The 17737-nt window shown below is 35.4% G+C and overlaps 1 pseudogene; it reads left to right on the forward strand.

Annotated features, from left to right (window-relative positions):
* The first annotated feature begins 15968 nt into the window (after positions 1–15968).
* On the forward strand, positions 15969–16931 carry LOC112064611 (importin subunit alpha-1-like; annotated as a pseudogene).
* Positions 16932–17737: the final 806 nt, after the last annotated feature.

Raw genomic sequence — 17737 nt, forward strand, 5'->3', positions numbered from 1 at the left:
TACTAAGAGATAAATATTGAAATCTCCCACTGTAATTATTGATATTTCTATTTTACCTTTCTAGTCTTATCTATTGCTTCATAACAAATTATGCCCACATTTGGAAGCTTAAAATAATAAACATTTATTATCTCAAAGTTACTATGGATCAGGAATTCAGAACCATTTATTTGATGGTTTTCTTCACTTGGGTGAAGAAAGGAAGGAGGAATCTACAATGCTATTTATGACCTTGTCGCAGAAATCACATACCATCTCTTTTGTCAAATTTTATTCATTAGAAGCAGGATAAGTATAGATCACACTCAAGGAATGGGGAATTAGCCTCCACCTTTTGAAGAAAGAGTATCAAAAAATTTGTGGGTATGTTTTAAAACAACCACAATCCTGTAAGATTTTGCTTTGTGTAATAAGAAGCTCAGCGTATACACACTAGTATTGTTATGTCTTCCTCAAAATTTAATCTGTTATCACTATGAAATCTCTCTTTATCTCTATTAATATTTTTCATCTAAAATCCATTTTCTTATTATTCATATATCTACTCCATATTTCTGATAATTAATGTTTGCTTGGCATATTTTTTCCATCCTTTACTTTTCAATCTGAATCTTCATATATAGAGAGTGTCTCTTACCACCAATATATAATTGAATCTTGCTTTTTCATCTAGACTGATAACTATTCCTTCTTATTGGAGTGTTTAGACCTACACTGTCTAATGCAGTAACCACTAACCACATATGGCTGTTTAAATTTAAACTTAAATAAATTAAAATAAAATTAAAAATTCCAATCTTCATTCACCCTAGCCATAGTTCAAATGTTCAAAAGCCACATGTGGACAATATAGGCTATATGTGGACAAGGAACATTTCTTTTATAACTGAAAGTTCTATCATGCAGTTCTTGTTTAGACACTTTACACTTAATATAATTATTGATATGATTGGGTTAAATATACCAGTTTTTATGTTTTCTATTTCTTCCATCTATTCTTTATTCTTTTTCTCTTTTCTGCTTTCTTTTTGAATAATTATTTTTTAGTATTCTATTTATATCTGCACTATTGTACTATTGTGTATATATGTGGTATATACACATATATGTCTAGTACATATGTACATTGATATAATAACACTATTATACATCATACATTATTATAAATAATGGTCTACATATATGTACATATATTGTGTGTATATATAAATGGCATGCAATATGCAACTTTTAGATGTTTCATTATATTCTAGATTGCATAATTTCTGATGACAAGTCTGTAATTATGCTTTTGTTTCTCTTTATTCAGGCTGATTTTAAGATTATTATATAATCCTTGGTTTGGTACATTTTTTTATTATGTACCTTGATATGGATTTCTTTGATGTTTATACTGCTTACGGATCATTGAGCTTCTTGGAACTGTGAGCTTAGAGTTTTCATAAAATTTAGGAAAATATGTAATTTCTTCTATAATCTCTTATGTCCTTCCCACCCCCACCCCTGTCTGCCTCTACTTCTGAGATCAGTTCTCATTCTATTCATTTTTTTTAAATTCTTTTTTCTCTTTGTGTTTCAGTTTGGTTACTTTCTATTGCTGTATCTATGTGTCTTTGTTTAGGCTGCTATAACAAATTATCATAGACTTGGTGGCTTATAAACAACAGAAATTTATATCTCAGAGTTCTGGAGGCTAGGAAGTCCAAGGTCAACAGGCTGGAAGATTCAGTATATGGTGACAGTTTATTTCCTGTTTCACAGACCACATGGCAGATGGGTAAGGGAGCTCTCTGGGGTCTCTCTTATAAGAGCACTAATCTCACTCATGAGGTCTCTACCCTCATGACCTAATCACCTCCCAAAGGCACCACCTCCAAATACCATCACATTAGAGATTAGGTTTTATCACATGATTTTTGCAAGGACATAAACATTCAGTCTATAGCACTATGTGTTATCTTTTCTTCTTCAGCATCTAATCTGCTTTCAAGCCCATTTATAGTACATTTTTTCTGTTTTATATTGCATTTTTTTAAGTAAACAAATTGTTAGTTTTAATTTTATGCTTCCCTTTTCTATTCTTCTTGTGTTCAAATTTAACTTTTAACTTTTTGAAAATATTTACAATGGATGTTTTGAAGTTCTTATCTGCTTATTCAAACATCTCTGTTATTTCTGATTCTGTTTCTATCAACATATTTTTTAACGTATTTTTTATTTACCATGGATCATATATTTCTGCTTCTTTGTGTGTCCAGTAATTATTGACTGACTGTTAAAGTGATGATGTATTATAAATTCTATGTTGTTGAGTGTCTGGACTTTGATTTCTTCCTTTGAAGAATAACGTTTTTTGTTTTGTGGATTAATCGCTTCTTGGCCTTTTGGCTAAGATTAAGTGTTTTGTGGATCAGCATGATCCTTTCAGTGTTAGTTTTTAAGATTTTTTTAGGGTATAATTATGGTAGCCTTCACTTTAGGTCTAGTTTAGCTCTCCTATTAATGCATCACTCCTCTAAGGTCAGTACTGGATTATAGAATTGTTAAGTAATATCTCTTCATTGTGGCTGGCTGGAAATGACATGTCTTCCAGTCCTGTATGTTCAAGTACAACTCCCTTGTAATTCTTTGCATGGTTTCATAGAGTTTCAACTTTTGCCGGAGAAACTTGACATTCAGTCAAAAATACAAGGGGACCCGCAAATAGATTCCTGGAGCTTTATCCCTCAAAATCACTCTTCTCCAGTACTCTGCTTTGTGAATTTAAGTTGCCTCCCCAAACTCTGATCTCTATCTCTGCAATTCAGTGGGACTGCTATAGTTCATAAACTGTCTCCAGCAGAAAGTTGGTTCAATCACTGGCACTCTCTAGTGTGTTTCTTTTTTCTCAAGACATACAGATTTGCACTGCCTATTATCTAGTGTCTTAAAACAGCATGTTTATATTTTCCCCAGTTGTTCACATTTTTCCCTAGTTGTTTATATATAGAAAATTCAGTACCTATTAGTTCCTCATGGCTAGGAGTAAATGTCTCGAAGTTACACTCTTTAAATAATTTTTTTAAAAAAGACTAAATACAAATAATGATAATTCATCCTAATGATTTAAGAAATGTAATGAGCAGAACAATTTTGTTGATCATAGCCTGAGACTATTTTATTACTCTTCGTATTAATAATATGACCTTTGAAATGGCTCACAGTGTTTAAAATTTTTTTCAAATTATACTAAATAGCTCCTCACAAGCTGTACTTTAAGAAAACATGAGAAGATCAAGAACAGGAAAAATAATTGTGGTTAACCTAATTAACGTTTCTTACAAATCTGTAAAATTATGTCAGACTATTTGTCGAATTTATCCATATTAAATAATGGGGAAGTCATAGCACTATTTATTAATAAGCTGAAGACTTATTTACCAAAATATATTCTCTAAGTAATTAATCACAAAATATCGGATTGGCAATAAATGTGGGAACATTTTACCCTACAAGGTAGTATTGAAGGTCGGAAATTAAAGAGTTGATTTACAAAGTAGGAATTTTTTTTTTCAAAAAGAGTGTTTTATCTCTATACAGTTGACCCTTGGATAATACAAGTTTGAACTGTGTGGCTCCGATTATGCATGGATTCTTTTTTTAATAGTAAATACCGTACTACATGATCCACGGCTGATTGGATCTGAGGATGCAGAACTACAGATACAGAGGAACCATGTATGTAAAGGAACCATGAATATGAAGGGCCAATTATAAGTTATACATGGATTTTCGACTGAATAGAGAGTTGACACCCCTAACCCCCACATTGTTCAAGGGTCAACTGTAATTTAAAAGACTAACTTAAAAAGAAAAATGTATAAGTAAAAACAGCATAGATCTGAAAGGAACAAAGTATAATTCAAGATAAAATTGCTAAAACACTCTAAACGAAAAAACATAGAAATACTATTTTATATTTTACTTCGAAGGAATTGATTAAACCATATCATTAAATTGTATGGAAATAAATTTAGTAGTAAAAAAAATCCCCTATATATTATAGGACAAATATGATATAGAAAACTATTAAAAATGAATTATATGGCCAATACACAATTTTAATGTCAATTATGTATGATTTTTAGATTATTTTTATTTAAAGAGGATGAGATATTAAAATGTAAATTTTTAGTAATTGCCACACACAAACATATAATCTGCAGAAGAGATAATGGCATAAGACAAATCAACCCCACAGGCTAATCACAAAATACAATTATTTTATGTGTAATTTCTACAGCTCTATCTAGAAAACGATAGTGTTTAACTGTTAAGATTCTAAAATATAGAAAAAAGCTAACAATTGAAATTTTAAAATAGAAAAATAAAGGAAACGTATGGAAAAGAGAAAAAATAAAACTTAATCTATGAAAAAAATTAAGTCAAAAACATCTGTGAAGAAAGGATAAGGGTGGGATAGGGAGGGTGGGAGGGAGACGCGAGAGGGAGGAGATATGGGGATATATGTATATGTATAGCTAATTCACTTTGTATACAGCAGAAACTAACACACCATTGCAAAGCAATTATACTCCAATAAAGATGTTAAAAAAAAAGAAAGATAAAATAATCTATACAAATTCATGAGCTTTTTTAAATTCCAAAACTATAGAGAATCATGTTTTCTAAATGCATAAAATTTAAGACCAAATATGAATTTTAAGATTTTGACCTAGTACTGTACATTCAATTCTACTTAAAACCTCATTTAAAGTACATTAAAAGTACTTCTAATTTTAGTTTTTTGAGAAACCGCCATACTGTTTTTCACAGTGGCTGGACCAATCTACATTCACACCAACAGTGTACAAGGGTTCCCTTTTCTCCACATCCTCACCAACATTTGTAATTTGTGGTCTTTTTGATGATAGCCATTCTGACAGGAGTGAAGTCACATCACATTGTGGTTTTCATTTGCATCTCCCTGATGATTAGTGATGTTGAGCATCTTTTCATGTGCCTGTTTGTCTTCTGCATTTCCTCTTTGGAAAAAATGTCAGTTCTTCTGTTTATTCTTTTAATCAGGTTTGTTGTTTTTTTGTGTTTTTTTGATATTGAGTCATATGAGCTGTTTATATATGTTGGATATTAATCCCTTATTGGTCATGGCATTTGCACATATTTTCTCCCATTCAGTAGGTTGTCTTTTTGTTTTGTTGATGGTTTCCTTTGCTGTGCAAAAGCTTTTAAGTTTAATGAAGTCCTGTTTGTTTATTTTTGTTTTTATTTCTGTTATTCTAGGAGATGGATCCAAAAAAATATTGCTGTGATTTATGTCAAAGATTGTTCTGCCTATGTTTTCCTCTGGGAGTTTTATGGTATCCAGTCTTACATTTAGGTCTTTAATCCATTTTGAGTTTATTTTTGTATATGGTGCTCTAATGTTCTAATTTTGTTCTTTTACATGTAGTTATCCAGTTTTCCCAGCACCACTTGTTGAAGAGACTGTCATTTCTCCATTGTATATTCTTGCCTCCTTTATTGTAGATTAATTGACCATAAATGCATGGGTTTATTTCTGGGCTTTCTATCCTGTTCCATTGATCTAATTCTATTTTCATGCCAGCACCATACTGTTTTGATTATTGTAGCATTGTAGCATAGTCTGAAGTCAAAGAGCATGATTCCTCCAGCTATGTTCTTCTTTCTCAAGATTGTTTTGGCTATTCGGGGCCTTATTTTCATATAAATTTTAAATTACTTTTTTCTAGTTCTGTGAAAAATTCCATTGGTATTTTCATAGGGATTGCATTGCATCTGCAGATTGCCTTGGGTCGTATGGTCATTTTAATAATATTTATTCTTCCAATCCAAGAACATGGTATATCTTTCCATCTGTTTGTGTTGTCTTCAATTTCTTTCATCAGTGTCTTATACTTTTCAGAGTACAAGTCTTTTGCCTCCTTAGGTAGGTTTATTCCTAGGTTTTTTATTCTTTTTGATGCAATGATAAATGGGATTGTTTCCTTCATTTCTCTACCATATGACCCAGTAATTCCACCACTGGGTATATATCCCCCCAAAAACAAAAACATTAATTCAAAAAGATACATACACCCCAATGTTCAAAACATCATTATTTACAATTGCCAAGATATGGAAGCAACCTAAGTGTCCATCAAGAGATGAATGGATAAAGAAGATGCACTGTATATATATATATATATATATATATATATATATATATGTATGTATGTATATAAAATGGAATACTACTCAGCCATAAAAAAGAACAAAATTTGCCATTTGCAGCAACATGGATGGACTTGGAGGGCATTATGCTAAGTGAAATATGTCATACAGAGAAAGACAAATACTGTATAATATCACTTAGACGTGGAATCTAAAAAATACAACAAACTAGTGAATATAACAAAAAATGAAGCATACTCATAGATAAAGAGAACAAAATAGTGGTTCCCAGTTTGGGGTGGGGGGAAGGGGCAGTGGGAGGCACAAACTACTGGATATAAAATAGGCTACAAGCAGCTGCACAGCACAGGGAGATCAGCTCCATGCTTTGGGACCACCTAGAGGGGTGGGATATGGAGGGTGGGAAGGAGACGCAAGAGGGAGGGTATATGGGAATATATAGAGAGATATAGCTGATTCACTTTGTTATACAGCAGAAACTAACACAACATTGTAAAGCAATTATACTCCAACAGAGATGTTAAAATAAAAATAGGCTACAAGGACGTATTGTACAACACGGAGGATAATAGCCAACATTTTCTAATAACCGTAAATGGAAAGTAACCTTTAAAAATTGTATAAAAAATTTTAAAAATTTTAAAAGATATACTAAATTCCAAAAAAAAAAAAAAAAAGAAAAATATTGCTGTTTTCCTATTTAAAAAATAGACTGGGCTTCCCTGGTGGCGCAGTGGTTGAGAGTCCGCCTGCCGATGCAGGGGACAGGGGTTCGTGCCCCGGTCTGGGAGGATCGCACGTGCCGCGGAGCGGCTGGGCCCATAAGCCATGGCCGCTGACACTGCGCGTCCGGAGCCTGTGCTCCACAACGGGAGAGGCCACGACAGTGAGAGGCCCGTGTACCACAAAAATAAAAAAAATAAAAAAAAATAGACTAAAAGTAATTTTACCACTTTTTATAGGCTGTGGAAATTGATGTCTATCTTGTACTTATGAAGATAAAGAAAATTTTTAAACTGGGAAGTAACATGATCAGATTTCTGTTTTTGATAAACAATTCTATCAGTGTGGAGGGTTGATTAGAAGAGAAGAGTAAGGAAAGTGGAATCAAATGACCCTAATAGAAAGCATTGTGTTCTTCATTCATTCACTCTTGTAACAAATCTTTATAAAGTGCCTGCTATGAGCTAGAAACTAGACATTGTAGCTACTACAGAAAACAAAATAGGCAAGGCCCTACTGTCATAGCAATAGCACTTACATTCCAATGAAGAAACAAATAATTAGTAAAAAGTTTTAAATGCCATTACAATTTGTTATAACACTATGAAGAAAATAAACAGGGTGATATAAATGTAACTGTAGAGTGAAGACTTTTTAAAGAGGGTGTCAGGAGAGCCTCTCTGAGGATGTGACACTTAAGCTGAGACCTGACAGAGCACAGGACTCTGATGAATGCAGGGTCAGTAGGGAGAAGAGAAAATATTTTGGAGATGTTTGAGCAAGTGCATTAACAAGACGTGCTAACCAACCGGATATGGGGATTTAAGGATCATTCTAAAGTTTCAGGTTGGAGCAACTGGCTGTCTGGCAGTGTTAATACTGAGATAGGAAATACAGGAAGACTGCCAGGTGTGAGTTAGAAATGTTGAGGTAACTGCCATTGGAGATATCCAGTTGGTTATTTTTAGTTCTTCTATCACATTTCACAGTCATCCCATGAACAGACCACACAGTCAAGGGAACAGATTTCCCTATGAAGTTGAGGAGTGGGTGTGAAGGGAATAATTAGAAGACATAGCTAGTCTAGAAACAAACGTAAGGGTACAAAATAATTTAGAATAAACATTTGCACTAAATGTTCTACTAGAACACAAACTCTGAAGGAAACATATTTCTGCTAATGTTTTATTGGGAAGTACAATCCCAGGGAAGCATGAACACTGGGAAAATGGAGGAGAGCAGGGAATGAGATAGAACAAAATAAGGCAGAGTGTTATGGATCAGGACACTGCTTTATGCAAACTGATGGCTGGGTCATGCAAGACATTTTCAGAGAGATCACACAAAGCTACTCTGCCTTTAAAAAGAGGAAGAAGAGGGGCTTCCCTGGTGGCGCAGTGGTTGAGAGTCCGCCTGCCGATGCAGGGGACACGGGTTCGTGCCCCGGTCCGGGAAGATCCCACATGCCGCGGAGCGCCTGGGCCCGTGAGCCGTGGCCGCTGAGCCTGCGCGTCCGAAGCCTGTGCTCCGCAACGGGAGAGGCCACAACAGTGAGAGGCCCGCGTACCACCAAAAAAAAAAAAAAGAGGAAGAAGAAAGAATTTATCCACTCACTCCCATCCCCCTTCAGTCAAAGTTCATCTTTTAGGAATTAGCCCCTCAGACTTCCAAGCAGCACATGTGTGGTGCTTAGTGAAACAGAGAGCTGCTGCCCATGTCTTGAGAGCCAGTGGCAACATGGAACACAGAAACAGGAAGCAAGACGGGTTACACCCAGAGTTTAAAGGGGGATCGAGAGCAGCAGGCACAGTGGCAGCGTCGACCTAAAGCAAAAGCAGCTGCCATAGCAGCAATCTGGCTCCAGGCCTGTGGGACACAGCAAGCCACTACTCTAAGTAGAAAGCAAGGCAAAGTGCACAAGTCAGGGGTTGAGTATAAACTGAAGCCAATGCACAGTGGAAGATGGTGAGGGACAGAGGAAGGGGTAGACAAAGTGGTGAGCAACAGGTAGGTGGTGATGGGGCCAGATCATTTTAGCCTTTCTAAGGACATTGGTTTCACTCTGAGTGAAAAGGGCAGCTATTGCTATATTGCTTTTTAAAAAGATGTCTCTGGTTGTTTTGTTGAAAGTAGCCTGTCATGAGCAAGTGTATGCATAAGACGATGAGTTAGCTGGCTACTACAGAAATCCAGAACTTGTGAAGGTGGCTTGAACCAGAGGAGTAGCTGGGGTGGAGAGAAGTGACAGATTTTGGATATATTTTAAAGGTACAGCCCACAGGATTTCCTTGCTTCACACTTTTCACAAAATCAAATTTCCAGTGGATTAAGAAGCTAGCTTTTAAAACTGTTAAAAATAAAATTATAAAAGCATTAGAAGGAAATATAGTCAAAGGGACGACAACATTCTAAAATTCAAAATTCATAAATAGTATCAACATTAAAATAAATAAAATGAACAGATAAACAACAGACAAGTAGAAAATATGTGTAATGTATAAGAGATTAGAGTTTAGTAACTAGAATATATAAAATACCTTTATAAATTCAACAAGAAAAAGGCAAATTGAAAAGTGGGCAAAGGATATATGGAGGATATTCACAGAAAGTAAAACGTGAATAGCAATACACAAACAAAAAAGCACTCATCCTTGTAAGTTAGTAAGAAAACACAACTTAAAACAATGAAATGACAGTTGTCAACCATTAGGTTGGCAAAAATAAGTCAAAACTTTCAAGGGTTGGACAAAACTTGATAATGGGGTGCTCATATACTGTCCAGGGAAGTGAAATAAATTGATCACAAAATTTAAAGGTTAATTTTACCTAGTGCTGGTGAAAATAATAGGAAAATAGACTTCCTCATACTCTGTGGTCAGAAATTCTTATTATGCTTTTGAGGAACAATTTGACAGAATCCACACATTTGAAACATACATTGCCTTTGACCCAATTATTCCTCTTGCAGAAACATATATTTCATAAACACAGTCTGTTTTTACCTCAGCCCATGTTTCTCTAATTTGAATTACTCATACTTGATTCATAAGTAAGGGAGTAGATGCAAAAACACAGATGCTATGTAGATTTATACGTTATTTTTTCCAGGCAAAGGAAGCAGAGAAAGCAAGAGTAAAAATACAACCTTAAGCAGAAAAGGAAAAAGCCCATAGCTGGGCTGATGATACAGTAGAATCAGGACTCCATTCAGCTTTTTTTAAAAAAATTAAAAATCAGTGCCTGAGCCCAGGCCTCTCCCATGATTGCTCACCCTCAGCCTTATGTCGCTTTCATCTTTGGCAATTTGTATTGCCACCTTCATAGCATCCACCCAGTTTATGGCTACACTTAATCTGTACACCTTTAGCACCACCAGCCCTACTCTTAGCAGCATTTTAAGTTAGTAAGTTTGTACATTTTTAGTATCCGGCACACAAAGCTCTCTTGCCCTGACTGTCCACATGATCTTCCTAAGTATCAATTTGGTTTTGTGGTGCTCTAGTTTCAAATGTGCATAGGTATTGAGTAGTCTGCCACAACTCTATTTTATGTCCTGCTATTTTAATTGCACTATTTTGAAGAACATGAGGTTTTTAGGAGCACATACATAGCTGTAGAAAGAAAGCCTATACTTGCACAAGTGAGCAAATAAATATGGGTACACGGATGATCATTGAAGGAGTGATTGCAATGGTACATAATTGGAAACCTAAAGTCTATTCATTGAGAACTGATTAGATAAATTACGATCTGTCTTTTCTATAGAATCCCATGCATTTTATCAAAACAAGGCATGGAAATTTTACCAAGATATATTGTTTAAAAAGTCTCTAAGCAATATGTATTTTTATATTAAAATCAGGAATATAAAACTATCTACTTGTACCAAATTGTTCTCAGTGGTTACATATAAGGATGCAAGTGTTATTAATGGAGAATTTTCAAGTTTTAGTAAATATGTTTCTGTATGATTTAAAGCTTTTTAAAACAATATGCATATATTCACAGATCATCTTTGTAGTGATCTTAAATAACCTACTTTAAATTCAAACACTAAAAATCTACGAGGAAATGTTCAGCTCCTAGGAGAGGAGAGGATAGAAATGAAAACAGATTAAAAAAGACATATAACCTTTATTAGTAAATTTCATATGTTTATTTTCTTAAAAATTATAAATAAAATGAAAATATAAACACAAACATGAAAAATACATGCAAAAGATATAACTGATATAAGTCAATATCTTCATTAACTTAGGAGCACATCAAAAAATATGTGTTTTTCTGAAAATATAGATGCCCTTCTCCACCGCCAGAAATTCCAATTCAATCTGGCAAAGAGGAAGAGGAAAGCTGGATAAAATAACATGGTATTGTAAAGTTGTTAATCCGTAGATGTAAGCAAAGTGTAGGAGTGGTTAAAAGAGGGATAGATGGGGGCTTCCCTGGGGGGCTTCCCTGGTGGCGCAGTGGTTGCGAGTCCGCCTGCCGATGCAGGGGACACGGGTTCGTGCCCCGGTCCGGGAAGATCCCACATGCCGCTCCAAAAAAAAAAAAAAAAAAAAAAGAGGGATAGATGGTTAGGGTTTGAAGAACAGCAATTTTTTTCCTTGCCTGAATTCAGAATCAATTAAAAGTTAGACAAAGAAGTCAGGCAGAAGAGTAATGGAAAATCAGTATAACATGATAGTACTGTTGGAGAATGTAGCTTAATTGTGTAGCCACAAGTCCTTAAGCCCCAACCCCAAAGTTAGTCAGATACTTATCCACCTACTGACAGTCAACTTTGGGGATCTACAAGCACTCCCATGGAGCCCACCCAAACAAAACTTTGTTATGGGGCTGAGAACCTGAGCAGGCAGGTGAACACCAAAAGCAGAAAGCCTAGGATTCACATACCCAATTCCCACTCCGTAGTTATCAACCAGATAGTTCTCTCCTCCTCCCATGGAGAAGATAGAGTGAGGAGACTGAGAGGCAGGAATGTCAATCCACATCCCTCACGGAGAACAAGAAGGCAAGTGAAAGGAAGGCCCATCCCTTCTTACAGAGACTAGAAGAGAAAGTAGGATTTAAATGTGTAATTAGGGGACGTCTACCCCAGAAGAGATGAAAAGTTTCAAAGAATAATTCTCATGGCTATTAATGTAAATTATAAAGCATACTATAAAACAGTTTCTACTATTTTAGAGGAAACTTGCTCCTTTCGGGGTTTTTTATGTAACTTATGCTGTAGATAAACTTAAAACCCTTATATGAAACATAAAATGCATCATTAACCTTGACTTAGAATTTTAAAAATATAGAATGATCCCTGAATCAGCATTCTTCTGAGAGGAAAAAATAGGGTTGAAATTTATATTTTACGTCAAATAATGTTCTTTAGGATTAAATGTCCCACCAACCTATTTTGCCTCACATTGTATCACAGTTTGAGAGCAAAATATTTCCATGATCTACATGAAGGCAAAAATTATAAAAAGGAATATATAAAGAATGACAAAGTTCTTGTAGGTTTATTATAACTAGTGTAGTACTATAGAAATTTTCCACTGAAAGAACACTTACATCAAAGGAGGTATTCAGAAAGAAAATGATTTGACAGACTTAATTTTCAGTTAGTGAGCAAAATGCCCTTACACAATTCAAACACTCTGTTCTTGTCAGGACACATCGTCTCAGAACACTCTTAACCAGAGTAATTTGGGAATGGCTAGAGGTGACATTCAGGATAAAAGGTCAATTTTAACTTTCTTACTTCTTCTTTGTTTTTTTTTAAACGTCTTTATTGGAGTATAATTGCTTTACAATGTTGTGTTAGTTTTAACTTTCTTACTTCTTATTTGATCTTTTCTACCTCTTCCCACACTAGAGAAATAACAAACTTACAACTGAAAGTCTTCTCTCCTTACATATTTTTTATGCAAGCCTACAGGGCTTTGTCAAGACCTCTTTTAGCTGTATTTGTGACAAGTGCTGCAAAAGATACTGACCCTACCCATGGGGGGATTACACCTCCCCACTGTGTTGAACTCAGGCTTGCTGTGTGACTTGCCTTGGCCAGTGAAATGGGAAATGTGATGTTTGTCACTCTGTGCTTCACTATGCTTCTCCCCCACTCTCTCATGAGGACTAGCAATGCTCCAAATAAGCCAGGACCATCGGCCTGGGTTTTAAAGTGACATGTAGTGTAAGTGAGATATAAACATTTGCTGTTATAAGACCCTGACAGTTGGGAATTGCTGTTGACTGCATTAGAGCATACCTATCCCTAGGTACCAAGAATCATCCAAGAGAATGGAGAAAAAAAGCCTTCAGTATACTTTCCTCTTCTGGATTAAAAATAAATGAAAATCACTCATTTTTAAATTCATCTTTAAGTCCTTGAATTGACTGATTAAAACAGAAAAACCATCACTTGGTCTAGTAATCTATAGACTTAATCCCTTACCATCTTTATTTCTGTAAAAACTGGTAACTTCTTACTAAATATAGAAGTTTATTTTAGTCCTGCCTTTTAAAAAAATTGTCATCTGATAACTGATCTGGAATGAAAAGAAAAGAATTAAATTAAATTAAAAGAAAACAAAATAATACCAACTTTTTCCCATTAGGAGGAAAATGCATTATTCTCTAATTTCTGAAACAAACAAACTTCTATTTATTTTTCCTGTGAACAAGCATAGTTTAAATTAATAAGAGAAAAAATGATGGTGCTTTTAGAAAATTATGTAATTTTCAAATGAAAAACAGTAATCTTAACACTTTCTTGGGCAAAGAAGATTACGCTACTAAAGAGAGCTTGATACTTTCAATTAAAAAAATTACTGAAGAGAGTCTCTACCACCTTTACTTGAATAGTACCTCTGTTGCAAGAGAAAAGCTGCCAAATGTGTCTAGAATTGATTCATAAGGAGAATAGTTGCTTCCTACTAATTTTAATCTTTTTACAGCTTTGCCTCTCATGGGATAAACATGAGGACTATGTGGCTTTATAATCAAATCTGAATCTAACCATTCCCTTGCCAGCAGCCAATGAGGTGCAAACACAAATTAAACTAGATTGAGGATTATACTGCTTGGCTGTTTGAAATTTTATATTACTTGCAAAGCACACAGGCAAAGAGTAGCAGATGGGCAGTACTGAGCAAAACTTTCTTTCTGGATATTGCCCATCTGTTTTCCTTCTTTGCATTTCTACTTCAAACTATTCTAGATGTCCTAATTTTCCTGTCTTTCTTTTTTCATGGTTTCATAAATTAGTTACTTGAATTTTCAGTGGTCAAACAACATAGAGTTGATGATTTCAACATAAGCAATAATAGTAATTACTAATTTATATGTGTTCTTACTAGATTCCAGTCAGTCTGCTAAAGCTTTTAAATGTCTTACCATTTTGCCATAACCACTAAGTAGATACATCTATTATCTCCATTTTACAGATGAGGAAATTGAAGAATAAGAAGTTCAAGACAATTATCCAGTTCACAGTGCTAGGAAATGGTAGAATAGGGACTCAATGCTGTTTTAAAATATCAAGCCTTGCAAGAAATAAAAAAACTTTTTTGCTCTAAAGTTAAATGTACTATCTATTATTAACATTTAAATTTTGTATTTACAATCAAACTTAAAATACATTTTATTTAATTTCTCTCAAATTCATCAAAGAATATAAACAAAATATTTTACATATTTCAAATAATTGGTAGGATGTTATAAGTGGTGAGATTTTAACTACCAAGCCATTGAATTTCAGATTTGGAGTGGACACAAAACATCATCTTATCTAGTGCTTCTCAAAAGTCTTTGTGCAATGGAATCCTTTCTTTAAATAAAATATGAGATGAAAATTGAACATAGAGAACAAGTAAAGTTAATCTAATATATAGAACCAGATCAAAGTACCTGAATACAATTGGGAGTGGGGGAGAAGGAGTTGCCATGGAAAGGAAGAGGGAAGAGACTTGGAGCCCTGCCTCCTCAACAGTTCTCTGTCCTTGTCCCTCTTTTCTCCTTGCACTGGTCCCCAGCACTCCATTTTGGACCTCTAGTGCATCATGTATTCCTGAATAAAACTAACAAAACTCTCTAATGATGATAACTGCCTAATGAGAAGATAATATTTATTTTACAGGTCTCAGTTTAACTAGAACTCAATTCACAAAAAATCTCAAAATGTAACCACTTACCTTTATCCACTGCTTCCATCCTCAGAAGCCAATCTGTGACACCAAAGGAATCTCCAGAAAAGCCTTCAAGTTTTTCAAGGGATTTATGTATTTAGAAATGGAAAAAAGAAGGACCTGTAGAAAGCAGAACAGCTTTGGTGAACCAACCTTGGGAGCAAATATATATAGGCAGAGCAGCCTACCAACATGGTGTTTCATCCACCCGAATTGAATGCCTTCTCACTTTTTACATGCAAATACAGTGCTATAAATATTAGTGTAAATTAATTTTTAAAAAGTAGTTAATTTTGGAACAAGGATCCCTTTAGATCATGTAGTAAGGTTGGGTCAGCACTACACTGCAATAACTAGGTTAGCAACTCAAGTTCAGTCAAGGCAGTAAAAGTACAAAAGGATCAATAAGCAAGATGGGAAAATCTATTTTGTTCTGTTTTGGTTTGGTTTTTAAGACCTAAAGACAGAAGAAGGCTCTTGTTTCTTCTATTGCATTTCATGGCAGTTTTTTCACAGGACCTAAAATCTACATCTTACTATCATACTGTATCTATAGTCTAATGGGACTAAGTTGGCCTTTGTGGGCTGGCCTAGTAACTAACATGATTAAGAATACAATATGTTTTTGGAGGAGCTTCAAGATGGCGTAAGAGTAAGACGCGGAGATCACCTTCCTCCCCACAAATACATCAGAAATACATCTACATGCGGAAAAACCTGAACACCTTATAGTTTAGAATTTAAAAGTATAACTTTTCAGTTATCCAGGGTGTATTAACTTGAAGCATGTAAACACAGATGCTGCTACTCATAAAATCTCAGCCAGATCCACAACTATCTTCTAGCTTTCTCCTATTGTCTAATAACATGTACACCAATAAGAATGCCAATTAGCTAACTGCCCACCTTAACAGTTTGGAAAACAAAGGGAAAGACAGAACAGAAATGAGACAGTAGTGTATAGAAGTTATAATGAAACAGAGAAAAGATAAGAAAAATGACCAGATGCTGAAAAGAAGAAAGGTAAGTTCTTTTTCTGATGCTGCTACTTCTCCACTACAGGAAATTCATAGCAACTAGGTCTTTGTAAATTGTTCTGTTGATGACACTGGGAAAGACACAAACAGCAATAATTTGGAAAGTCAGTTCCAAGCTACTCAAGTTGCTGGAAAATTCTTTGTGTGGGAAAACAGCCTTCCATAGACAATATAATCTGAGTTGGTTTGATTAAAAAATGTGTGCCTTTCTCTGATTGTAGTACTATTGAATTTTAATCTGCTTAGGTGTACTTGCTAATATAAATTTTGGGAAACCAGAATAGACTGTGGTAGATGAAGGTACTATATCAGCATTAATTGGTGTCTTGTCATCTCTCCATTCACACATCAGTGAAAAAGCTGTATAGGCTCTCAGAAACATTGCAGATAATGGTTTGTTTCCAATGATTTCATTATCAAGAATGGCAAAATAAACACTTCGTTAATTCTACTTGTATTGATAGTTATTGATTTGCCATTTTTAGCACATGGTTACTTACATAGTCTTATCTGGACACTTTCAAATCTTTATTATAATAATATCCTATTCCCCCTTTAGATGCTATTAAGCAAATTCTTCCTACTTTTGCATCATGACTGTTGAGAAGTATTTAGAGATATTTGCTGAGCTATGTCCTACCTTACTGATGGTTCAATGAACTAACTGACATAGTTAGTCAAAAAAACAAGAGTTTTGCCACAATTTGTAAAATTTCTAGGAGCTGCTGAATAGCCAACTGTGACTCCAGCCTTAAGAACCATAGAAAATACCACCAATGGGACAGATGAATAAGTTTAGAATGTAGCAGATGTAAGGAACTTTCAGTTTTTCCTTTCTAACTGCCAACATATCTATAAATATTCATTCATTCAACCCAAATAAAATATTCATTTACAATATGCTAAATAATAATTCAGACACTGAGGATTCAACACTGAACAATACAGATAAGCTCCTTATACATTCAACTAGGAGAGATGAATAATATACAAATATACCTGTAACTGTAAAGATATAACAATTTTCTTCCATAAGAAAAGTATATGTAGAGAGACCTTCAAGATGGAGGAGGAGTAAGACACAGAGATCACCTTTCTCCCCACAAATACATCAGAAATACATCTACATGCGGAAAAACTCCTACAGAACACCTACTGAACCCCGGCAGAAGACCTCAGACCTCCCAAAAGGCAAGAAACTCCCCCAAGTACCTGGGGAGGGCAAAAGAAAAAAGAAAAATCAGAGACAAAAGAATAGGGACGGGACCTGCACCAGTAGGTGGGAGCTGTGAAGGAGGAAAGGTTCCCACACACTAGAAGCCCCTTCGCGGGCAGAGACTGCGGGTGGCGGAGGGGGGAAGCTTCGGAGCCATGGAGGAGAGCGCAGTAACGGGGTGCTGAGGGCAAAGCAGAGAGATTCCCTCACAGAGGATCGGTGCTGACCGGCACTCACCAGCCCGAGAGGCTTGTCTGCTCACCCGCCGGGGCGGGCGGGGGATGGGAGCTGAGGCTCGGGCTTCGGAGGTCGGATCCCAGGGAGAGGACTGGGGTTGGCTGGGTGAACACAGCCTGAAGGGGTTAGTGCACCACGGCTAGCCG

Source organism: Physeter macrocephalus, chromosome 10 (assembly GCF_002837175.3).
Source record: "Physeter macrocephalus isolate SW-GA chromosome 10, ASM283717v5, whole genome shotgun sequence".
Classification (NCBI taxonomy): Eukaryota; Metazoa; Chordata; class Mammalia; order Artiodactyla; family Physeteridae; genus Physeter; species Physeter macrocephalus.